Here is a 26,178-nt window from a genome sequence, read left to right as displayed (position 1 = left end):
AATGCAGAGATCCTTTTTTCTGGTTCTAATGTGGTTATTTGAAACAGAAACAAAAATGTGATTTCTTTGAAATGCTATAATTTGAAGTGGAGGTGGATCAGTTTTCGATTTGATGGGAACTCTTGCTCAAACTGCCTCTTGGACTATCGGTTCCTAAAGCCTGTTGGCATTGTTTAGGCCTTGTTTCCTTTGTTTGGTTGCAAAACTGCTCATATCACCCCATTTATCTGTCAGCATAACAAAGGAATAGTGACCAAATAGCTTGGAAGTTTCCATATTCTTCCCCCATCCAACTCTGCCTCCATGCCTTCCTTCAAATAAGCACGGAGTTGGAAGTGGGAGGTGTCCAGTCACATGTATCAGTTTTCCATAGCACAGGGAAGGACATTTTTGTTATTCTGAACTGGGAGCAAATTAGAAAATGTGGCACCAATTAAATTCCATGCTTTGTGGCCTCCCCCTGGGCAGCTGGTAGGCACGACAATTGGCTCATGAGGTTCTCTGAGTATTCTCAATGTTTTGAGATCTTCAGAAATGAATCCAAGAACAAATTGGCTTCGTTCAAATTGCTTTATAAAGGATCAGTGAGTGGAGAATGGTATGTTTGGAAAATAATTTTGAGTAATGCATCATGAACTTCTCACATGCAATTGTGTTTATTTATAATTATGTTTTATACACACACACACACACACACACATATAGGCAGATAAGTTGGGTAAATTCATACACAGAAGACAAAATGAATTTTACTTCCATCCTTAAGTGTAAAGAGTGAAAGATGTTACTTTTCAGTCTATCCCTACCCTCCCTCTTTCAAGCAGCCAAATAAACAGTGAACAAAAATCAGTGTCAGGAGACTCCAAGAACTGGCAGTGGAATTGCTGAAGCATGAACTTTAGCAATTGCTTATCAACAATCAGTGCTAGTTCTCTTTCTTTTTTATAACGTAAAATTGCTTTAAACTTAATGGTAAAATTAGTTGGGGGTTTCTACAGGGTATGATCAAAATAGTCAAGATGGTAGCCGCATGTTTGGTAGTCTTTAATCCAAGTGGAAAAACAAAAACAAAAGAAAATTGCTGAAAAGTTAGAGGTGGCCCTCCATCATGTCATCAGGCTATCTGAGGTTTGCAAAAGTGTTTGACAATGAATTTCACGGCCTCTCTTCAAAAATACAATCCTGTCCTGTACTTGGACTTCACGGTGTCTTTTGCCCTAAAGAGAAAATGGGAAAGCTATAATACAAGTATTTTTATGCAGCATACTCACTCCTTCTCAAGCACTGTTTTTTTTTCAGAAAAAGAAGTCAAATGTTAAACAAATCAATGTGAAACCATTATTTACTCAACCAAAAAGTTATAAGGAGACTAGAAAGAAGTAATGTAGATGGTTCATACACATTTTAAGCATCTTATTTTTTCAGAAAACTATTGTTCCTGTTTTGCAGCCTTCATAACCCTAATCGCTTTATGACAATGTAGTTGTTGGGTAGACACTTGAAAACAGTACTTTGAAAAAAGCCCCCAGATTCATGTGGTCCTTCTAGGTCACAGGTCTGCAACCCGCGGCTCCGGAGCTGCATGAGGCTCTTTCAGCCATCTCCTGCGGCTCCCAGTCCTCTGCCATGTGCAGTCCAAAAAAAAAAAAAGCGGGACTAAAAAAGTTCAACCAATCAATTCAAATATGCAGGGTAGGTGCATATCTCACCTTGCCTCCACTCTTCAGTCAAACCCTGTTCTGCGCATGTGCGCATGTATGCTCATGTGCACACATTTTTTTGCGGGTCCCAGTTTTTACTTTTGTGAGGGAACCGGTTCCGAGTGGCTCTTTCACTGTTTCAGGTTGCTGACCCCTGTTCTAGGTTAACACTTTTATTACATATTTCCAGGAGAATTTTATTTCTCCAGTGTGTCCTCAATTGTCAGATGGTGCTTAATACAACTGGATCTTTCTGATAAGAAAATACATTTACAATATATATTCACTGTTAATCAGCAGCGCAAATAGTAAGTTAAAGAATGGGGGGGTCTCTAATAAAAAATACTCTGGAGACCCTATCAACTCTGTAGCAGCTGTGAACACAATTAGCAAACATATTAAGCAACTATGGGGCAATGTCATGGTAAGTAATAGCACCTCTTTAATACTATGTGGAAAGACTACCTTAAACAACCAAGAACTAAGGAGAAATCTCCTGACAGAACAATTAATGGGTGGAACAACTTGCCTCCAGAAGTTGTGGGTGCTGCAACACTGGAGGTTTTGAAGAAGAGATTGGACAACCATTTATCTGAAATGGTATAGGGAAGGGATCCCCAACTCCCAGGCTGTGGCCCACTACCGGGCCTTGGCCCATTCAGAGCCAGGTTGTGGAAATGGCAGGTAAGAATGTACACGCATGCAGCTCCACATGTGTGTGCAGCTCCATTTTGCAAGCGGCAGGCACATGTGCCCATTGCTCATGCAAATGGAGCTGTGCATGTGCGTGCTTGCTACCCCTTGCAGGTAACCATTCCCTCTTCTTCCCCCCCCCACCGATATTGGTCCACAAAGCCAGAAAGGTTGGGGAATGCTGGTATAAAGGTTTCCTGTTTAAGCAGGGGATTGGACTAGAAGGCCTCCAAGGTCCCTTCCAATTCTGTTAAATTAAGCTGATGATTTCATGAACAGATTTCTTGACAACAGTAAGAAAGGGGTTTACTATTGTCTCCTCTGGAATATTTTCCCAACTTCCCAATTTAGCCCAGAGTCTGATAGTTCTGATAGTCTCCTACCCAATACTGACCAACTCCAAATCTGCTTATGCTTCCCTCACTGTGCCAAGTCATTCAAAAGGAGCTATGAGTTGCTTATGCTGGGATTACTTTTCTCAAAGGGTTGTGATGGTGATGGAACTACCAAAACAGCTAGCTGCCTTATTGTTTTCCCATGAAAATTCTGGGGATTAAGGAACTATTACTGGGATGATAGCAAGGTCTTGGGGCACTGAAGCTATAGTTGTTGGTAGATGCCACTTCTTGGGCATTTTTTCATTCAACACTGAGCCATAAGAATGACAAACTAAACTAAATGACTGTTTGACTTAATTTTATAATTTATATATTAATTTTAATTACAGGGTAGAGTTGCATGGCATCCTATTGTCATGCTCTGCAAAAATGGGGTGTATTAAAAATATGGTATATATTCCATACTCTCCATTTCTCTCAACTGAAGGGTATTGTGTATTATTATACTCTCAAAACAAATAAGAGTCACATGAAAATTTGCACTAACTTAATACATTATTTAATGAATCACACAAAATTTCTTCAGATGTGGAGTAGTCATACAATTAAGGATGAGAAATGCTTGCACAATTATTTTGTCACACATAGAGATGGTAAAGTAGGCACTATGTATTTCTATAGCTCATATTTTGCACGTGATGTGACTGCACATGATCCTGAATATCAATTTTAAGGGTTTAAAAGGTTTCTTCTCCACCAGAAAGAAATTTGTGAGTAACTGGGTAACTTTGGGCTACTCTCTCAACCCTAGGAAAAAGGTGGCAATGGCAAACTAAAAAAAATCCTGCTAAAAAAACTACACAAATTTATCCAGGCATTATCCATGAGTCAAAACTGAAGGTACACATACAGAGATATTTTTATTGTATATATAATTACACATTTTAATATTATATTTTTCTTTGCTTTTGTGGCTTACCCAGAGATATATATGTTGATGATAAACATATAGAGGAGGAGTAGTAGTAGGAGTACTCTACTACTACTACTAGTAGTAATATAGGGGAACAATTGCACCTGTCACTGTCCTTCAGCTGGCACCCACATGACTTTCCATCCATGTCTCTGCCCTAATGGACAGACTAGAGTTGTACAGAAATAATTTTCTTGCAACAGAATGGAATGGGCAAGGAAATTCTAATGGGGAATTTTAAAAAACTATCTTTTATTTGAAACTCCAGAAGCTTAAAAAACAGCCAGACACATTGTTGTTCAGCAAAACAAAACAACATGAGTTGCCATGAGTTGTCCTGGCAAACAAATATGTTTTTCCAAAGATTGGTCAACCAATGGCTACCCCCCATTTTCTGCTCCTTTGTTTAACAGTTTGCTGTGGCATTAGCCTTGGACAACTCCTGATCTTCAGCAGGCATTAGAATTAGTCAAAGACTAGAAGAAATGAGTGTTTTGTAAATACTTTTTTGTTTGACTTGGTCTTGCATGACCTATTTAATACAGAGATTTCTGAATCAGCTACCAGAATCCATGTCACTAGATTGTATATTCTATGTTTAAGTTTTCATAACAGAAGTTTTAATTCACTAGATATTTCTGGCTACCATTGAAAAGTCATTTGAAATGGATATTTAACAAGATTGCCTCTTCACAGCAAAAGGATGAAGGCCTAAATCAGGAAAACCTAACTTTTTTACACTAATATCTACATTAAAATTCTGACAGAAAGTTCTGGGCAACCTTATAGAACATTTTCCATTAGTATGCCATACTGACAATGAGAACTAATTCCAAAATGGAAATGCAAATTAATGAAGTTGCTACCTAGTAACAAGCTAAAGCATCCTGGAATACTTCCATTGTATTATGTAGTTATGCAACGGTGAGATTGGATCATGGACTATTCAAGGTCAGTATGTCACCTTTAAAAAACCTTCCTCTCTTTCATACATTATTAATTAACTGAAATAAGCAGTGATGAGTGCTAATAAAAGTGAGGCATCTAAGCAGAAGAAAAGTCTAGCTAATCTGGGATAATCTAGAAAGAACTATGCAGAATGAGACCTGGTTAGTACTTAAGATGTCAACGCCCAACACACATAAAAATAGGTGAAGCTTCAATCGCACCTTTTCATCTGCCAACTAGGCTTTTTTGACCACAGTCCATGGACAATTGTGCAGACTTTTTTAAAAAAATTCAGAACTGGGGAAGACTTCCGAAGTCCCTTCCAACTCTATTATTCTATATACTGTGTTCTAATATACAACACAAGTTTATGTTACTCTCTTGCCTTACTATACACCCTGTCTTACTGGATTTTGATGCAAGCTTGTATCAAATTTCTTGTAAATAGATAAGCCTTAGGGTCAACAGGACAATGCAAGGACAGGAAATAATAGAAACAATGGCACCCTCCTAGGCTTCAGTGGTCAGAAGAGTGTAGCAATTATGGACAGAACTGGACATATTCAGTCACAATATTTATTGAATTGGAGGCATTTAACCAAAGGTTTGAGAATGTAAAACAGGAAGAAATTCAAGTAATGCATATTTCTAATAAGGTAAAAGTAGTTGAGCTCCATGGAAGACATTTAATCTCTTCAGGGGTGGGGGAATATCCAGTAACAGAGAGGATATACTGAAATAACAATGTAAAAACAAGGAGGAAAATTTAAGGAAAGTGGAAGGAGGAGAAAGGAAATACAGAGTTAAGCTAAGATGACCATGAGTAAAATAAGGAAAAATGAGGGTTCACACACACACACACACACACACACACACACACACACACAGAGAGAGAGAGAGAGAGAGAGAGAGAGAGAGAGAGAGAGAGAGAGAGAGAGAGAGACCTACCGTAATTTACAGTAGCAACAACAAAAAGTGTCTAAATGTACCAGAATAAAAAAAACCAGAAATATAAAATTTCCAAAACAATACTCATCCCTCTTTTATGACTTCATTATAACAATGGGAAACACCTGCAAATACTTCTACAGGTGTGACAGTTGAACTTGGTGAAATATGTTTGAATTAAATAACTATTGGGAAAAATGAGAAATACAAAAATACTGTAACACAATTACATTTTACTTGATATTTTATGTATTTGTTTCATAGGATACATTAGTTATTTTGAGCTTTGAATAATTCTAAGTGTTCGGAGCAGGTTTGTCTAAAATTTTTAATAAGCTAATGTCACCTTTAGTTCAAAGGCTTTTGGATAACAAGGATGACAGAAATATTTGAAAAGAACAAAATTACATGCATATACATGTATATATTGTTGCTGGGAGACAGGAGCCATATGCATTTAATTAATTATAAACAATAATGTGAAATTATAGCTGCCAGTTCCTTAGCTGGTATTCGTCTTCATATGCATTCTTCCCCAAAGCCTAGGATGTTGTAGTGTGTTGGTGGAGTATATGTGCAGATCCAAACAGTGTGGTTTTTTCTATCTGACATATAAAAAATATGCTAATTGACAAAATTTCAAGTGCCAGCCAAGATTATTTAGATATGGCACCCAATGTGTTGATAACCACTGGAATCACCATCCTGGTTTATGTCATAATCTTCCAACTTCAGTTTTCAAATCTTGATACTTTGCGATTGTCTCCATTTCTTCATCTTCTATTCTGCTATCTCCTGGTATTGCTCCATCAATTATCCACACTTTCTTTTCAATTACAGTTAAATCTGGTGTACTATGTGCCATGACGTTATCAGTTTGTATTCAGAAATCCCACCGTATTTTATTCTTATATTATTCATTTGCTGTCACGATGAGATTTGCTAAAGCTGAATCCACACATCACTTGTGTGCTTGTTAAATGATATGTTCTAATTTTTACAACTGTAATCCTATGCTAATTTTCTTGGGAGTAAGCTGTCTTAACTAAATCAGGCTATTTTTTATTAGATTGCAATAAGATTGCACTGCAAGCAGGGACATGCAAACAGTGAAGGCAAGAGAGGCAGCTGACCTGGGACCTGCAGGAACAGGAAGTCCCATGCTCCTTTTTGTCTCAATTTTCAACAAATTTGCATGCATAAAGTTCCAATAAGTGGAGCAGGAGGGAGGGAGGGAACAGCCATTGCGGTTGCTACACTATTATCTTCTCCACTGCTGTTGATGTCAGCTCTTGCCTTTGCTAACAGCAGTAACTGCAGCACCCAAGATGGCAGCCTCCTTTTCTTTCTCTGATCAGTTGGATTGCGGCAGCAGAAGGAAGGAAGTGGCCCAGGGACCCTTTGTCCCACCCACCCTCAATTGTTGCAGCCCAGAGGGTGCTCAACAGGCAAATAATCTTAACTCATTCTGGGGCTCCATTTGAGAGGATTGCCTGGGGGCCCAAGGAGCCCCACTTATGGCCAATTGCAAAACTAATACTATTCAGGAAATTAGATAATAGGAGGTTATATCCTTTGACTGAACTCTGAAGATTGTTTACTGTTATGAAGACAGGAAAAAAGAGGTAATGTCTTCAGGGAACAGCCTTAAAGAAATTTTCACCTTGAAATGTCATGTAGCTTTCCAATTAATTCCAAAATGTGGTGAACACTTGTACACTAAATCCAAAATACTGATTCCAAAATAAAATGACACATGTTGTGAATTTAATGCCAAGGACATAGACGAAAAAAGGATCATGTTCAGGCACTTACAGCCATTATCAAATTCACTGAGCTGATGATTTTGTTCCCATTCCTATCCTGCTTCTATTTTGAGATGTAGAGCCTTTCATATCAAAGCAGACCAGACTTTCCCTAGCTACTAAGGATCACACCCTTCTTTTTCCTGCCTTATTTTTACAAGTGGGTGTGCAGAGTTTTACTGAGGAAACTGAAAATAAATGGAAGCTTTAGCCATGTAACCCTCATCATACTCTTTGACTATTTCCTACAACAAAATCTCCTAACTCCCATCTCCTGACTGTATGAGAACTCACTTGAAGCTAGGAAGCTCGCTCAATGCCTTCAGGAGACCAACCATAATCTAATGTTGGCCATTTTTGAAATCAGATTTAAAAAAGCACTGTGGAAGTACAGAATTCCTGGTAGCTATACATAAGCACTCTGAAATACCTTTCATCTTGACTTTTTCTCTTCCCCCTCCCCCGTTAAATAACTCAGTCTGTCACTCAATTTACCCATCTGGCCTTCCTTTCTCCAGGGTGATTAACTTTCTAAAGCAGGACCACGGACATACCAACTGGGCATTTTGCATCAGCAAGTCAAACAGCTGAGTTAAATGAAAGACAGCAAGCAAGCATTGGCTGAAAGGAAATTCAATCCCTATATGTGTGCAATCCAGCTGGGAATGCATTCATGAGACAGCAGGTGAAGTTCATGTGTCTGGAGTCAGCTAAAACAATTTTTTAAGTTTAGAAACCAAAACTGTCCTTTCCCTTTTGCACTATTGGAATTGAACCCCAAAGCTCTTCAAAAACCTACCAGTGAGCTGCAGTATTTACTGTGACCCAAAGAGAAATCTATTTAATATCTCAGGAGTTACTCATTAATTAATCACATTTTCAATCTAGTTTTAAACTTTAATCATATCTTATTTTTGCCTTTTTTTTGTACCTGCTGTTTAGCCAAGAATAGACCTCAATCTAAAATCAGCTGTACATGTAACTCATAATCAAATGTAGGCAACTCCAAATGAAAGGAAGCCACATTTTGTTGCCATGGTTTTCTGGGCTACTCATGGACAGTATGGTGGCTTCAATCTGAGACACAGAATCAGAAATGGAAGTCTTTAAATGTAATTCATTGGGGAGTTTGCTGATCAATAATCATCCATTTATTTATTTAAATTTATATGCCGCCCTTCTCCCTGAGGACTCAGGGCGGCTCACAACAATAAAAAATTTAAAACATAGGATGAAAAGTTTTTAAAAAGAATTAAACAATAAATACAATAATTATGTGACAATTTAAAAAACCCGATAAAAACCTAATTAAAAACCGTAGTCAGTCCAGACCCGCTTGTTGGAACAACCAAGTCTTCAGGTCACGGCGGAAGGACCATGCAAAGATATGCATGCTGGACAACTCTAGAATTATTCTAGGATTATTTTTCAGATTCAGATTCCATTAATGCTAGGACCATAATAGGATCCCTCCCCTCCCTCTCTCCCTCATCTCCCAGTGGGTCACAGTTGATTCGTATAATAGGGATTCCCAATCCAAAGACTGCAGCATTCATCAAAAAATTGTAAACAACTTACATTACTTAAATATTAACTACATGAAAAATAATCCTAATATTTGATACTTGGTTCACTTAATTTTATTTTAATTTCACTGAAGATGACAAGTTGAGTTTCCCAAGGCCAGTTCAAAATTTACTATTTTAAGTTTTCAGATTTGCCCACCACTAGTTTCCACTAAGGGGGAGCAAAGATACACCTCAGTGGTGTAGCACATATGAAAACTCCCTAAATTTAATCCCATATCTTAGTTAAAATTATCTTGCTGGTAGATGGAAAATATTTCTGTTTGAGACCCTGAAGAGCCAACACCAGTCAATTAACATTGAGATACATGAGCAAGTAAGCTGAGTTGATAAGAGTTTCCTTCCAATTTAAAGTCAGCTTAACCCACAGTTAAACCTAATTTATCTGGCCTTAGTGCAGTGTTTACAGGTGAACTATTTATAGGCCATGCTTTAGAAATTAACTTTGACCTTCAGAGATACTGCTAGCTGGGACAAAGAACTGGTTGGGAAGAACTTTTAAACAGATAGAAACAGAAACAGATTATGACTCTGGGCAAATCCTAAAATTCACAATGAAATCTCTATAGAGAAGAGATCTTGAAAAAGTCTTTGGACTTTCCTGAGGAAAGACATTTACATTGATTTTTCCAAATCAGTCTCCAGGTATATAATTGATTGATAATCCCTGATCAGTATGGGAAATGGTCCAAAAACATTTACAGAAGAGGAAAGTTTAGTTACAAGTTTTTCTTTCACTTTTCCTGCCACATATCAAAGATTTTGTCATTTGCTCCCATAAACTCTTTGATGAGATTAAAAGATGAGAGCATATTTTGGTTTCTGGAAGTCAAGACTGCCTATACTCCTAATAAGCAGAGTAGATGGAGTTTGGAGACTGATAAATTGATTGACAGTCTATTTGACAAATTCTTCAATGTTCATAAGCAACAGAATAACCAATAATAATAAAAAAAACTACCACAATCCTGGATTTCACCCTCCCAACCCCTAAATTGGGCCAGAAGGATAACATGGTCAAAGCAGTGGTGGAATTTAGCCGGTTCGCACTAGTTCAGCAGAACCGGTAGCTAATTTTTTGTTGCCCAGGCTCAGAACAGATTTTCGGAAGTGGCATCCACACAAAGAACCGGTTGTTCACATATTTGAATCCCACCACTGGGTCAAAGGTACTGAAGAGTGGTATAGAGGGCATAGGGAATGGCCTTGAGTAATAGGAGGAAGGCAACAGTCAAATAAAAGAGGCCAGAGTCAGGGACAAGAACACAATTTGAGTAAATGTTTCAGGCAAGTTCCTCCCTATTTCATATGAAGGAAAAGGGAGGAAGGAGGGAAGCTCACTCAGACTTTCAGGATTCTATTGCTATAGCTTTACAAAAAAAAGTAGTATTGACCTACATGACATTGATTTATTTAATTTAATGTGAAGGGCTGACAGCTGGTAAACTTTGGGCTAGTCATTCTCTCTCAGCCCTAGGAAGAAAGCAAGGACCAGCTACTTCTAAAAATGTTGCCAAGAAAACTGTGGTTTTTTTATTGCCAGTCATCAAGACTGCTTTGTAGGCAGAGTCCCCCACACACACCTACTCCAAAAGAAAAGTCTGACAAACAATATTGTTACCATCACTGATATCTCACTAGAGCTTTCACAGATTTGTAAAATTTGGCTGGGCTAGTCAGCATTCTTATACCAAGGATTTATGCTCCTCATCTTTCAGGTAATCATTGCAATCAATGCAGAGACCTTAGTGTTAAACATTTAACACTAAAGATGAGATCTACACCAGACCTAGGTATCTGAAGAGATTAGTAGAAGACTTACGTGTCCCCTCAAAAGAGTTCAAAGCAACATGAACCAAGACATGTGTAGCCAACCAGGTTTCCAGTATTGCTGAAATGATTTGCAACCTCTCTGCTCCCCCACCACACCATAGGATTACACAAGCATATTTGTCTAGCCAGTAATTGACCCAAGGACATCAACAAGCAAAAATAGATGACAGCTTCTTCCTGTTCAGTGCTGTTTGGCAGTATCAAGAATAGTATTCCTGCGTCCTGCTGCTTTGTACAAATTAAAAGGCATGCTTAAAAAAATAAATGAGTAAACTGGAATTTCAGTGCAACACTGGAGCCATAAGAGTTGAGGAAATGTCTAATAAGAGCAACTTTTCCACTGGTAAAAAGCATGAATGGCACCTTTGGTGTAAAACCTGTTCCTTGGAGGAAGCCAGAAAGAATCTGTGTGCAATGTGATTATTTCATTTCAGTGGATGACCATGAACTCCAATATTGGATAGGAGGCATTTTTCTGCCTACACTTTCATACCACAGCTTGGTGTCATAACTGAAAGATCCTTATGTTTATTTTGCAATATTATGTAATAAAACAAAAGTACTATTGCCCTCAAACCAAGCTTGACTTCTGATGATTGTGTGCATGCAACAGCATGGTCATTGTTTCCTATTGCCTTCTTCTCAGATGTTTTTTTGCTTCTTAATGTAGTCTATGGCCCTGCTATTACTGGTAGCATCTCATCCAAACACTCACCAAGCCCAGCTTAGCTTCCAATCCCAGAAAAAACTGGCCACTATTGCCACTCACCGAGATTCTAAGGCAGTGTCCCCCAACCTTTTGGGCACCAGGGACTTGTTCCTTGGAGAGAGGTTTTTCCCACAGACCGGAGGCGCGTGGTTTCGCATGCTGCCTGCATCCCGCAGATGAGACTTCACTGGTTTGCGTGGACCATTTTCTGGTGTGCCGCGGACCAGTGCCAGTCCATGGCCCTGCGGTTGGGGAACCCGTTCTAAGGAACACTTTCAGACTTGCAAGATTGATGTTAGCTCTTCACGTCCAGACAAGACGTACAATGAATATCAGTTCTACCTTTATTGAAAGATTACATTAACAAACTCTTGCAAGTCTGAAAGTATTCCTCCTCTCCTTTCCTTGTGAGAGTGAGAGTCCCTTCTGAAATGCTTCCCACATCCTCTTTGTCTTTGTGGACTCTTTTTGTATGAGAGTTGTCTAGTCTAAGGCTCTCCTGGTTCCCAAGGTCATTCCCTATACCAGTACAGTCTCAAAGTGCCTTTTTAGAAGAACAGCTCTCTGTAATGTTGCCATCTTTCTTAGTCCCCTGATATTGCATTTCTCTTTCCCATCCTCATTTAAATTGGGATAGTGTGCACAGTGCTAAGTTTCTTTACTGTTTAACAGTAAGGATTCAACTGAGAAATGCTACAACACAAGGCATTGAAGATTGATAATGTAATTAACCAATTAATGTGTGATTAAATGATTTATGGATTGATTGCAGATTAAAACAAAAGCCCTGAGCAATCAGATATGACCATCTGGATTCTTCTAACTATCATAACTAGGAGACGATGCAAATACCAGGAAGAAACACATGCACACACAAATCATTCAGTTTCCACAACCTTTGTTTCCTTTACTGCTCTTCAGGTCTAGTTGAGTTCTTTTTATAATTTTAGGTATCTGCTCAAGCAGTTTTAATTAGTTTCTGCTGCAGTCTATGAAGAATTGGAAACCATTTGTGGGGTTACTTCAGCAGGGGGCACCTGGAATTAGGAAAAAAAAACCTTGGGAATAGTTTCACCCACTGTTCCTGATTAAAAATCCAGAATAATTTTGTATCTTAGTGGCTCTAGGGCCATGACTGAGCCAGAAGGTCTTACTCTACAATTCAGTGGTTCAAGTATTGAAAATTTCAAGTCTGTGTCCACCATTTTGAGGCCGACAAACAGACGAAACTGCAATGTAAAATTTAAGGAAATTAGTGAAAAATATTCTAGGCCTGATAATCTCTATCCACTCTGAGTCTCAACCTGCCAAAATGTTAATTGGGGACCTCAGTCATGAAAAATTACCTTCTACTTTAAATCATTAACTCAGTTCATAATATTTGTTATATTCAACTCTCTCTCTCTCTCTCTCTCTCTCTCTCACACACACACACACACACAAACACACACACACACACAGAGAGAGAGAGAGAGAGAGAGAGAGAGAGAGAGAGAGAGAGAGAGAGAGAGAGAGAGAGAGAGAGAGATCATCTTCCATTTGCTTGGCTGTTGCCGTAGCCAACCACTCTATCCCATTATTTTGGTGGCATTTCATAGTAGATGAAATTTGATGTTTTAACAAATAAAGACAGTCACATCACTGTACTTTTACTGCAGTATTTGTATTTCTCAGTTGCATGAACTTGTGTCACTGCCCAACAGAATAGATTGTGCAGGTCATGTGGTAGCAGGGAATGGAGACGCAGCAGGGAGTGGCACTAAGCTCTGCCACTCTGACAAGAAAAACTTACCCACCTGCTCTACAGCACTGCAACCACATATGCATGACTCAGAAGTATTGGTACCAAACAATAAGGCTCCCAGTCCTAAAGAATCAGGGGGAGATGACACAGCATGCTAACTATGCTGTGCAGGTGAAGCAAGTTGGACCTGTTGTTAGAAGCATCAGAAAACATAAAGAGAAAAAAAAATAAAGTGCCTTCAAACGGATACTGATGCCTAGTGACATGGACAGAAAAAGCAGTTTTCTTGCAAATGTTATGTAACGGCTTTGCAATTAGCCTCTTCCTGCATTTTTTTAAAATCCCTCTCTAGCCTGTAGCATGGGCTTTTTGCTATTGATGTTGTACTGTTTTTTTTATATCACTACGTTTTTCACTGTTTTATTTTATTAAAAAGATAAAGGAAAACAATACCTTTTTTTCTAATGTTGGTCAATCTTAAACACCTGAACAGAAAATGTGGTGCACAAAGAACAAACAATACTGAAAGAAGAGTTTGATTCTTAAAATAATCACTTGCTCTGCAATGTGTTTGTACATATGCATTTTTATGTGTATGCTTTTATTGTATATAGAATGTACACATAATATTGATGAAAAGAACTGCAGGTGCAAACTTCATTTCTTCAGTAAACTATCTACCTCTTTTTTTTGCAGGTTAATCTTAATTGGGCTATTATTTGCTGCACAGAAATAAATGTTATCATAATGAGTTTTCTCATTCAGAGTAACCCAGACAGGAGTCTTTTTTCCATCTCCAAAAAACCAAACAAACAGCTATGTGTGTCAGCATGTCAACGCCTACTGTTTTTGCCAATGCACTATTAATAGAGTGATTTGAACGTGTGCTGTGGATGGCTACAAAATGATTGATAACACATCAAACCAGGGAAGGTTCTGAGCCAAGCCCTTCACAAGCATGTGATTGCTGTCACTAACAGTAGGAGAAAAATTCCATGCGTGTGAAATTCAAGTTTGTGTGCAGAAGACTTTAACACCGAACTGCAAAAAGAAAAAAATGCACAATGAGATCATAATACTGTAGAGATGACTCAGTGGTCAGGATAATAATACAAGTGATATGAAAGTGAATACACAACTTGGAGGCAAGCTGCATTCTAACCAAATGTGCTGCTGTATCTCCTCTAAAGAGAAGGCAGCCAAAAGCAGCTATTAGCTTTGTTTCTCCAAGTAATAAAACTGCTTCACATATATATGTATATATTCCTGAATTTGTGGCTCACTTATTGGTATCACTACTAATATTCAGGCATATAGACAGATTGTACTTTAAAAATGTTAGTGTATTAGCTCACATAATTACATTTTTCCCCATACCTTTCTTCCAAAAGAGCTTGAAGTGACACGCAGAATTCTTCCTTTTTCTCTCTCACACATATACAAACACACATTATGTTCACAATAACCCTATTAGGAAGGTGCAATAATGAACAAGTTCCTGGGCAAAGAACCCCTAGATGAATAGATTAAACGTGGGTATTTTGCTGAAATTTAGCAGTTATAAATAACTGAAATAAACATCTTTTTCCATTCTTAGTTATCTCCACAAGAGCAATATAATCTTAAGTCTATTAGGTTGTAAAATGTAGACTTGTCCTTAAGTTAACTTGAACATGTTATTTCTCTGAAATCTCTTTAGGTAATGATCTTAACAGATGTTTGTCAGAAAATCCTAAAGACATACTAAAAACTTAATATTGCAGTATTGATTGGCAGAGCTGTCCATAATGGGGGAATAGGCACAACAGTGGATTAAAGCCCACTGCACTGTATGTCTGTTGATGGCAGATCTGCATCTAAAGGGGTGTATGAAATCAATCTGCAAATTGTACATGTGCCTTGGCCTCGCCTATTGCTGACATCTCTGACTTTTTTCTACATCTCTAGAAAAAAGGGGAAAGATCAGAAAGCTGAAATTTGCTTTATTATAATTTGTTTAATAAATCACAATTGACTGCATTTGCACAGCAAAATAAACAATAACCTGTAGTTTACAAATAACAGAGTTCAAAACCCACAGAATTAATTTGAAACACAAATCATGGCTTAGTATGATCCAAATACCTTTAGTTTTTCCTAGAAATCTTAATTTATCCCTTTGAGGGGCTTCTGAAAAAAGGCCAGGCACCATAGATAATCAGTTTTTCTTAGTGATTCTTAATGTGGCCATGTATCCTATTTGAAAACAACCATTCTTTATACAATAAAGAGGTCAAAATGCTGGTTTATGCTTTATAAAAAAAGAGCAAACCTGGGGCCATGATTTTGCCCATCAATAATAATTTCCTGGACAACAGATTGAGCAGCCAATCCTGATAAAAGTCAGTTTTGCCAACATGCACCCTGATGATAAATTCATTTTCTCATCAAATAATAGCTACAATACAAAAATACTCATGATGCTATCAAGAATATTGCTAGATTAAGGCAGGCAAGAAGGCAAGGAAGTCAGGAAAGGCAGGGAGGGAGGGAGGGAGGGAGGAAGGCAGGCAGGCAGGCAGGCTAGGTTGAATTTATGAAAAGCTTCCTAAAGGGCAAGAGAAAAGATTTTAAAAATTATAATGAATTGATTTGGATAAAAAGGAACCTAATCAAGTTTCTAGACTAGCTTAGCCAATGCAGAAAAACATGGTGATGAAAGGTGTAGAAAAACATTTCACCCACAATGAAATAAAATGATTTTTGGATGTTATTGTGATCGCACCTACCAATCCATCACCTACCATTTTTGGGAGTATGAGCCTCAACCAATGCTCAAAGGCTAAGAATATCCCTTTGCATGGAAAGAGTTATGCACTTTGGCTGTGCATGAAGGTCAGAAAACACACATACAAAGTGAAATCAAGGATAAGAGTATTTGTCTTTGTGAGCATGCAGAGTCTGAGAAATAGATGTGGTTACGGGAAGCCTCATTCTACATTAAGTTGCCATGGTACAATGCTCAAAGCAACACTAAATTATTACAAACAAACGAACAGGTTTTGGGCAGCAACTGTCACACCCATCTCCAGCTATCTTCAGATATTATTAGAATCTTCTCTTCTAAACAGACATGAACTGCTAAGACTAAAGATCTGTTTTTCAGGCCTCCAGAATTCTATTGACTACTTTTGAATATGAGGGTTGGTAAAAATGCTGCTAAAATATGTAAGGGGACAGATGTAGGGCATGGTTTGACTTTAATTTCTGGCATCTTTAATAAAATGAAGAAGAACTAATTGCACATTGTTTTTGATTACGAGTGGCCGGAAGCACTACAAACCTCCCTAAAGTACAACACATAATCAGCTTGTGTTATCAACATTCAAGTCTTTTCAATTATGACGTCTTTTAATCTGACATATAACTTCTCATTTTCTACAAAAACTTATTTCTTACTTTGCAATGTTTATTGAGGCTGGGGATGCTATACGTGGGCTGCAAAAATTAGATATCACTAGATGGAAGTAGAACATTAGCATTTTTTATACTCTTTCCTGACATTTAGGCGTTCTTTATATTTTTGCCACTCTGATATGGTAACCCTAAGACCTGCTCATTCTGGTCTTTGTATGTCTGGCAGTCTGCTATTCAACATCCTTAGCCTGCCAATAAAATCCTTTGAGATTTCTTTGAGAAATGTTTCTTTCTCAAATGTTTCTTTGAGAAATGGAAGACAAAAAACTCCTGACTGCTGAAACAAAGGTATTTGCAATGATAATATTTTTATTTTTAATATTTATTTTACAGTATTTATTTTTATCCAGCCTTTATTATTTTTATAAACAACTCAAGGCAGCAAACATATCTAATACTCCTTCCTTCTTCTGTGAGGTAGGTTGAGCTGAAAGCAAGTGACCGGTCCAAAGTCACCCAGACAGCTTCCATGGTTAAGGTGGGACTAGAACTCACAGTCTCCTGGTTTATGTTATAAAATATATAATGTTAAAGTTACATTGCAGGATACTCTGCGCTGGTATATCAGAAGTTGGGATACACATTTCAGGTTATGTAGTACAGTAGGAATTATAGATTTTTCACCATTGCCCAAACTTGTGCAAGAGTCCTTCAGAATAGGTGAAACCTCATAAGTGTGTCAAATCTCCATAATCTTCCACAATTTCAGAACTTGTTATTTTCATTTATTTATTCATTCATTCATTCAATTTCTATAGCTGTCCATCTCAATTCAATTGAATGCCAAAATCTCATGTGTTTTTCCCGTAATATAGTGAGATTTGGGCATTTATCCTAAAATTATGTAAAATTATGTAAGAACTTATTTTTTAACATTTTCACATCTCATAATATTTCACTATCTCACAACGTTTTGAATATTTCTTTTTATCTGCTTTATTTTGAAGGTTCCACAGCTGCCATACAAGGGAATTCCAGGAGCAACCAATCACAGAAATAAAATTGGTTGGGAGCACAATATAGCTCAGGTTAGCCTTGCATAAATGGAAAATTGTCATAACAATCACTGATGACTCAAAAAGAGACTAGTGTGCTGATTTTGGAAGATATATATTCCTCTGCTGTCCTAATGCTCCTTTCCTGTATAATCTGCCTGTTCTTATTTCTATTTCTTCCCAACTCATTCTGTACTGGAAGAGCTGGCCCAGCCATACTAGTCAGAGTAGGCAAGAAGCAATGTTTTAAACAAATCTCATGCAGCTATGAAATCACTCTAGAATCATCTTAGCAGAAACCTCAGGTGGGAAACTCAGATCCTCATGAGATGCCATTATTGGTCTCTGTTGGCTAAATGGAACCATCAGTTCTTATCAAGAGATTTCACATCAAGTTTTCCAGGGTTAAAGAACCACCATAAGACAATCTGAGATCTGACTGACAGATTACCACTCTTCACTTGCATAGTTATACTGAGATTTCCATTATACTGAAACTTCCATCTCTAGAACTTTTTGGCTGCTTCAGTGTTGAGCTCGCTGACTGTATCCCCTGCTTCATTGTTGTTTTTTTTAAAAAAAGGAGGGGAAAAAAGGAATATCATAAACATCAGAAAGGGATTGCAATGTAACATTTCTCAACCAAAATACTCCACTGTAAAAGGATTATGAAAGTGAAAAAGAAAATAATACTGCATAATATAACCGCATAGCAACATCTGAAATTCATGAGTTCACATGGGAATTTTAATGATGGGATATAGCAAATTATCCAATTAAGCCTCCTTAAATGTTTTACTCAAATATTTTTTTCATAATAAGTTGTTTCTTTAACATATATTCCATCACCATGTAAAGCAGACTGGAGATAAAAAGAAGGAATTGCTATGCAGGACTAAGAATTCCTATAATTCTTGAATCCATTATCTTAGGCTGTTAAAACTAGAGTGAAATTTTCATTTCACAGCAATTAGGTCAAAAAGCTGGAAGCCAATAAGTGTTCAAAATGGTTTAATTTGTATGTCTCTAAAACTCTCGTATCTCTTTCTTACCTTTAATTAGCCCAAACTGTGAATCGCAGGGCAATCGCAAGTAAAGTACGTCAAATGAGCTAATTTAAATAATGGGTCCAAAATCCAGGATCCATTACTCCCAGAACAGTTGTATTTGTGAACTTGTGGCCACTGCAGTAAGCTTGGGTCAGCCATAGTCACATGATCTTGATGTCCAATGCTGCCTGCCAGCTTCCCAGTCATTGGGAAAGCCAGCAGGAAATCAAAAGTCACTCCCACTCCCACTGATTTTTGTCCACCCATGATTATTCTGCTTCTTTATTAAATAAGGAAATATCTCTGAAAGGATGACCCAATTGCTCATAGGTCATCTACTTGAGTTCTAAATGTAGTTTACCCCTCACTACACACTACAATAAAAACAAGTCTAAAAAGAAGGTTCAGATTTACAGAGCTGGATTGTCAAGTTCACAGATCCTTTCCCCACTGCTGAGTTGAAGTACTATCCACTCATCCTTAAGCAGACATTAAAAGCTGCCTGCATAACATTATCTGTTCCTATTGCCAGTTCCCATCTGCTGCTGCTTCAAATCACTTCAGTCACCCGACCTCCCTCCAAAATAAAGGTGACCAAGCCTAACAGATCTGCCCTTGGAGAGCACTGGAAGAAGGAGGAAAATATTAATCTGGTACATCTAAGGACAAGCTAAGGCCATCTCACTTATGGGCTGAGAGTAAGATGAAGGCCATGTTATGAGGACATAACAGGGAAAAAAACTGTTGCCAAGGGCATTTTTGTGCTGTAGTTAATGCAAGTGGGGGAAGATTTTTAGACTTGTCTCTATGACATGGCAATTTATTCATTTAGTAATTCTTACACTATAATTTTAGCCAACAACTGAATTTTTTAGCTCTTCCTTTATCTTTAATCTTTATTGTCATTTTTTTACTGTGGGCACAATGGCAGACATCAAAAATGAAATTTAGTTGCCTGCTCTCAAAGTGAAAAACATACATGACACACACCTAAAACATACTATTTATTTCGTGACTCAACTGAAACACTTTCAGTATGATTATGATAAGAACCCAACTTCACAGACAGGGCAGTTCCCAACATTTGGACACAGGCAGCTAGAATAATTTGCTACAACAAAAGCAATAAAGAGCCTCTTAGGCACCTCAAAGGTTAAATGACTAGTGAAATAGAAGTCACTTTTTCTAAACATGTCACAATAAGTCTGCTGGTCCCCTCCAGCCCTTTAAAGAGCAGGTTATGTTTGGGGCGTTATTTGTTTGCACAATCATTAATATTTTGAAATACAGTATGTCTCATTTTGTGGCAGGAGGTGATGGGGAGAACTAAGAGAGATTTACAATTTACCACTGCACAATGCAAATAAAGTTGAAGATTTGCAAAGCTGTGAAACCTGTTGGACCATGGAGTGGAGATGGGGACCATAAGGCTCATGTAACAGAAAGATCACCATACAGAAAGAAAAATGCATTTGGCAACGCTTGATCTTTGAAGAATTCCACAACACAAAACACCCCTGGATTATTAAGTACAGGAGAAACAGAGACAAAATTTCAAGCATGGGTGTGGAGGTGTATTATGTGGATGACATGTAAACAGAAGTTCACGAGTACCACTGGGAATTCTTCCCTCCCTATGCCTCCCAGATTCAAAGCAGCATCTTTGTTACTTCAGATTCTATTCATGAAGGTCTCTCCCCTCTACCAATTGCTGCAGTAGAATATACCAAGCTGTTATTCACTATCCTAGCTTATAGAGTCTGTTAAATGCAGAAAGAACTCTGGGCAGCTTTGTTGCTTCCATTCTTGCTAATGGTCATTTCTGTTATTTTTACAATCAACCGAACAAAAGCATGCAACTTGAACAGAAAGCATGATGGGACAGGTAGATTAGCAATTTCTTCTCTTTCCATTTGGTGTGGAGTTTGGGTTGGGGGGGTTGTGTTGTGTTTTTTTTGTTGTTACCTTGGAAGTCATTCTGTTGAAGTATCAATAGTAAAACATTTTTTGAAGGCACACACTGATGCAAGACAGAGTACTGGCTAGCCTGTGGCGTTTTCTGCTTCTTCTGTGTTTTGAAGTCAACAGAAGTGCAGATGGTCAAAGGTCAGCTCTGAGCTCCTTTGGATAGACTTAGGAGTCAAGAAGGCAAGAGTGTAAACATGTCCTTAAAAATGCTTCGAGAGAGGTTTTTAAACAAATATAGTAATCTCCATATTTTAGTGATATGATGTAGGATTATAATGTAGGGTTATATAATTCTATTTCTTAGTATCTTATCTGATATGTTCAAAAGATATAGATGAAGGCAGAATTAATTCATTGTTGGAGCTAAAGCTTTGGCTTCCTTTTTAAATATTGTTACAGTAGCCTTACCTATTCTAGTGTCCTACAATAGCTTATATAAATTTTAATATCACCATCTAATAGCACAGTGAAAGGCACCAGATTATGTTACAGGTTTTTTTTAAAAGAGTATCTGCTGATCCAAAGGTTTTGGAAAGAGAAGCCACTCAACAGTGCTTCTCATACATTTTCATAGGTAAACACAGTACACATTTGCATAGTGTCCTTCAGCATTAGTATAAATACCTTTGTTTCTATTTAATTTTATGGGCTTGCCACCTTTAAACTAAAACTGTATTCTGGTCTGTGACCATAATTAAAGATTGATTGATTAAAATAAAACTGTAAAAAACTTGCTTATGTTTCAAATGAATGCCATTCTTCTTATGTAAAAAGAGAAAGATCTAAATAAATAAAGCATACTTCACCATAAACTTTTTAAATCAAGGGCCTACTTCAGAATGGACAAAACTCCATCTCATTTGGCACAGAGGTCTGGAGAAAAAAAAACAATGTTAGTGTCTAAGAATGGGAAGGAAATGCAGGATATGTAACCACACAATTCTTATGCAAAACAAGCGCAACATTTACTGTGAATTCGTGGATGGTGGCAGCCAAAACATTAGGTAACATAACGTGATTTCTGAACGTCATTACGAATATCACTTCCACGGGTCTATGTTTTTTGTTTTTTTTTTGACAAGGCGATTCCTTGGAAATCTGAAAGCGAACGGAGCAACTTTTTTAGATCCTCATTAACACCTCAAAAGGCGAGGGGGGAAGATACAGAAAAGGTTCTTTATTTCATCGGGCTCTAAAGCGATCCCATAAGAGGGGTGCCCCCTATTTTCGGTTCTTCGTCCCGCCTCCCTCAGCAGATCCCTCGGACGAATTGACTACACGGATCTATTTTGCATTAGAGACTTACCTCTACCACCGCGTCGCAAGCCCAGCCCTTCTTTCCACCACGGGTCTCAACACTCACGTGGAGCCTCGAAACTCCCCCCACCGAAGCACAAAAAGGCCCGCCTTTCAGCCGTTGGCCGCCTCTTATTGGCTGCTCCGAGCGCTTACCATTCCGGCGGCGGGCGGGCTCCTTTGTGACGCCACAATCAGCTGTTTGAACGTTCCAATTTCTGAGCCAAGATCAACTGGGGATTCAGCAATAACCGAAAAATAATAACACGAAAACTACATTTGGGGAGGGAGAGCGTCCGGATGTAGGGGCATCTGCATGCATTTTGCAGTGTTGCATATCTTCTGGGAAGATCCGAGACACAATTGACATTACCACCGCAACCACCTCCTTTTCTTGCATATGTTTTTTCGGTGGGGTGTCTTTTAAAAAAAAAACAGCCCTCAGTTCTATTATGAACCTTCTTAGTTGTTGATTTTAATTAAAACTACCTCACAGACTTCGCCTAAAGCTGGTGCTTTCAAAAAAAAAACTTGTAGGGTTTTTATGTGTGTGTGCTTGGGGCGTGATTTACAAAACAGCTGATGACATTAAAAGGCAAGTGAAGGTAAGTGATGCTCTCCCTCTCTCCGACAGTTTATTTTTAAACTTGAGTACCCTCTCTTTGTGGGAAAGAAACCACCTGCGGTAGACATTGTACGCTGTAGATGTTGCTGGTGTCTTTGTTTCTTTGTTTTCTATTTCTTTGATTCAGTACTGTACTGCATATTTTCTTTTTCTTTTTTTTTTGCAGTAGCCCACGGCATTCAGTTTTGATGCCGATTTTCTTTCGGAAGGGACATTTTTAATTCTCCTTTATATTTGGCAGTACATCTGTGAGCCTTGGTGCTTCGCTGATTTCTTGGTATGTTGTTATGGACGCCTTGTGGTTTCCTCTTCTGGTTAGCAGGCAGAGACCAAAGCAGCCTTATTTGGCGGTGGCAGAATAGATCAAGATCTTTGTTTTGAGTTGAGAAACCAGACTCGTTTGGTATGGCGCGCGGGGGAGGAGGGGGGGCGATTTTGTGGTATCTTGTTTACTTTAAACCACTTGCAGATAGATGAAAACTGCTGTGGTCTGTGCGCGTATATCGTATTAGTGTAAGACTTATGAGACGAGGACATCCCAGGTTTAAAACCAGTTGCGCTTAAAAAAACAAACCCGCTTCATAACTATTCGTAATGAATATTGTTAGTTCATTCGGGAAATGAATCGGTATTAAACAAAAGGCCGTCGGGGGAAAAAAAATGTCAGAAGGCGCCCGCGAGGAGCTCGGGATTTGAGCCGTTGACTCGGCTTCCTCGAGCGACGGTGCCAAAAGAGCCTTTTGTCTCGGGAATCCTCAGGAAGAGACGCAGCCGACCCGCAGAAAGGACTTAACATTCAGGGAGAGACGAAGGAAAGAGGTTGGGAGGAGGAGGAAGGGAAGACGAAAGCATCCTTTGCCCTTGTGGGGTGCGCAGGTTCGCTTCTCCCCTCTCACCGAGGTCAAAGCAGCCGCGGGCGGATTGGGAAAGGTTCCTCGTAATTAGGCTGCAGGTCTGAGCGGGGATTTAAGTTGTAGCCTTGAGCGCCAGGTTACCGTAGCTCAGCCAGGGAGGGATTACGCACCGCAATCCGGCCGGCTCGCTCTGGCTGTGTGGGGTTGTGGGGATGGGTGGGTTCCTAATAGCTGATGCCCAGCTAGATGTAGCGCGGCTGTTGGCCTGGTGGCTCGGTCTCTTCCTTCCGTTTGTTATGCTTCGCTGGCGATTTCAACCCTTTGTGGAGCTAGGGCAGGGGTAGGCAACCTCGGCTCTTTTATGACTCGTGGACTTCAACTCCCAGAATTCCTGAGCCAGCTATGCTGGCTCAGGAATTCTGGGAGTTGAAGTCCACGAGTCATAAAAGAGCCGAGCTTGCCTACCCCTGAGCTAGGGCGAAGCGGACTGATCTGGGTTTAGAAGGAGAGTTATAAACCTGGTTCAGGCGTGCCCTTGAATAGATTCGGGTGAGGCGGAGAGCTGGAAAGAAAGGAATCTGGCACTCCTCCTTTATCTGAACATTGATATCCCTGGCAAGTAAGCGTTGGGTAAAACCAGGCAGGGCCTGGCGTTTTCTTAAAGGACTTGACTGTTGAGTGACATCAGCTTCTGAATTAAAAGCCCACTAGGTCAGATACAATGAAGCCGGATGGGTGTCTTTTCTCTTTAAAGACGAAACGGAGCTGGGGGTGGGGGGGTGGGGAAAGAGAAGGGGAGCAATCGTGTGAAATGACAACTTTCTAGATCCGATTCCGAAGAGGGAAAAAAAAAGAACACTTTAATTTCGTTAATTTCACGGCGATTTCTTCTCCTCTCCGCATCTCCGTTGTCTTCTCTTGCTGTCTTCTTTTGTTATTCGCTTCTTCGGCAACGGATTAAGATTACAAACTGGTTTCTGTTGCGATTGGCTGCCTGGGACTTAAAAACCTGTGTGGACGTTCTCGTGATTTGCATATGACATTGTGACGTCACCAAGGCCAGCCCTTTCCAATCTCCCTCCTCCCGCTCCCCACCTACGCAGGCTGAAGCTGTCCTCTTTTGACCTGGGTAGTTGGGCTGTCACGTTTTGGAGTGCTGGAGTTGGGCTCAGGCCTTTCATAATTGGATGGCAAAGGTCTGAGGGGAGCAATGTCACCTTTTTATTTTGGTACTGATGGAAAAGGAGGTTTGGCAGTGGTAACAAGTAAAAAAAAACAAGTGAAAGGCTGAGGAGGATGGACATCGAAATCAACTTATCTTCATTATGGATAGCTTTGCAGGGTAGTTAATATTTCATTTCATATTTTAGCGAGCATGATTTAATGCTAGTGGCTGGCGAGTCAAATCTTAGATGCGATGCTAAAATGGGATCTGCAAATGGGGGATTTTCAGAAAGCTAATGGAAGTGTTCTGTGGGTGTGGAAATGTGGATATAATTAATCATGGCTGTTTTAAAATGTGACATTGCCACAATTAATATCAAAATGCAAATTATTCTTCTGCATGCCCTATGTGTGTCCTTCCAACTTAGCTGAAATAGAATTCTTTTAATAAAGTTGCCTATCCATGACGGCATGGTAAGTGGGTAATTTGAAATTTACACACACACACACACACTTACACTTTATAAAACTATAAACTAACCTGCTCTGAATAGGAAAATTACTCATGTTCTATTGATTGGCATACTTTCAATGGCACATCATTGAAATAGTTATGACTCTAAAATCCTAATCCACTGAACATCTTATTCCTCAGACCTTTCAGTGTCTGAGATTTCCATGAGCATTCATTCCCTAATCATACACTGCCACTATGTCTTTCTTATCTTGATCAGGAATTTAAAAAGTTATTTTAAAAAGTTATTTTACATTTAAACAGCACTAGGCCTCAAACCATGATTCTTTCTCTGTGTGAGAGGAAAGCAGGGCAACAGGTGTATTTATTTTGAGATGTCCTTTTTACACGGAATATTATTTAATCAGTAGGAATGCATTCCTTAACTGGAAGAACTTGTTTTCATCTCTGCATTGATTAAATAATCAAGCAGCATTTCCCAACTTGGTACATTCCAGATGTTTTAGATTTTGATATTCTGGCTGAAAATTATCGGACTCAAATTCTAGCACATCTGGAGGATAGCAGGTTGGGAAAGTCTGAAGTGTAATTTCTAAAATGCAGCCACATTCCAATAGTCTAGGTTTTGCTGAAATGTCAACAGTTTTGACATATATACCAAGCATCATAAGCAGGGGTGTCAAACTGCTGGCCCGCGGGTCGGATGCATCATGGCAAAACCGCACCAACCCCATTGCCAGCAATGGAAAAAAGTCACGATATGTGGTGACGTCACATGATGTTGCAAGTTTGACACCCCTGCTCTATAGTGCTCATCTGATCTGGCTGCCATCTGTTTTTATAGCACATGATTACATATGATTCCAAGATGTCTAAAAGATGAACTAATAATGCTAGGGGATCTGGTAATTTATTAATTGCTATGTTAAAGTAAACCACTTGTGAAATAAAATAAAAGTATAAACATTATTTCAAGTTTTTCTCTGCAGCTGTATGAACTAGGAAAGTACTCATAAGTT

At 38.8% G+C, this 26,178-nt stretch overlaps 1 protein-coding gene and 1 long non-coding RNA gene across 4 annotated transcripts in view; one reads left to right on the top strand and one right to left on the bottom strand.

Annotated features, from left to right (window-relative positions):
• Window positions 1-660: 660 nt before the first annotated feature.
• LOC310637263 lies at window positions 661-22,119 on the bottom strand. 2 transcript variants are annotated; one of them, XR_014491901.1, is made up of 3 exons: window positions 22,052-22,119; window positions 21,547-21,618; window positions 661-1,217 (listed from the first exon to the last, which is right to left on the bottom strand). It is a non-coding gene; the product is annotated as an uncharacterized lncRNA (long non-coding RNA). The 2 variants fall into 2 exon arrangements; XR_014491902.1 differs by having other exon boundaries at window positions 21,552-21,618; window positions 22,052-22,092.
• Window positions 22,120-22,281: 162 nt separating this feature from the next.
• The window catches only part of TP53INP2 (tumor protein p53 inducible nuclear protein 2), a 39,989-nt gene continuing 36,092 nt past the window's right edge, over window positions 22,282-26,178 (top strand). For both annotated transcript variants that reach the window (XM_083358239.1, XM_083358238.1), the window contains exon 1: window positions 22,282-22,646. The gene's annotated coding sequence lies outside the window, so the exon portion shown is untranslated. The remainder of the gene's footprint in view (window positions 22,647-26,178) is intronic.

The sequence above is a fragment of the Vipera ursinii genome, assembly GCF_947247035.1.
Source record: "Vipera ursinii genome assembly, chromosome: 3".
Lineage (NCBI taxonomy): Eukaryota > Metazoa > Chordata > Lepidosauria > Squamata > Viperidae > Vipera > Vipera ursinii.
Note: the sequence above shows the minus strand (reverse complement) of the source record. Positions and strands in the feature narration are given on the sequence as shown.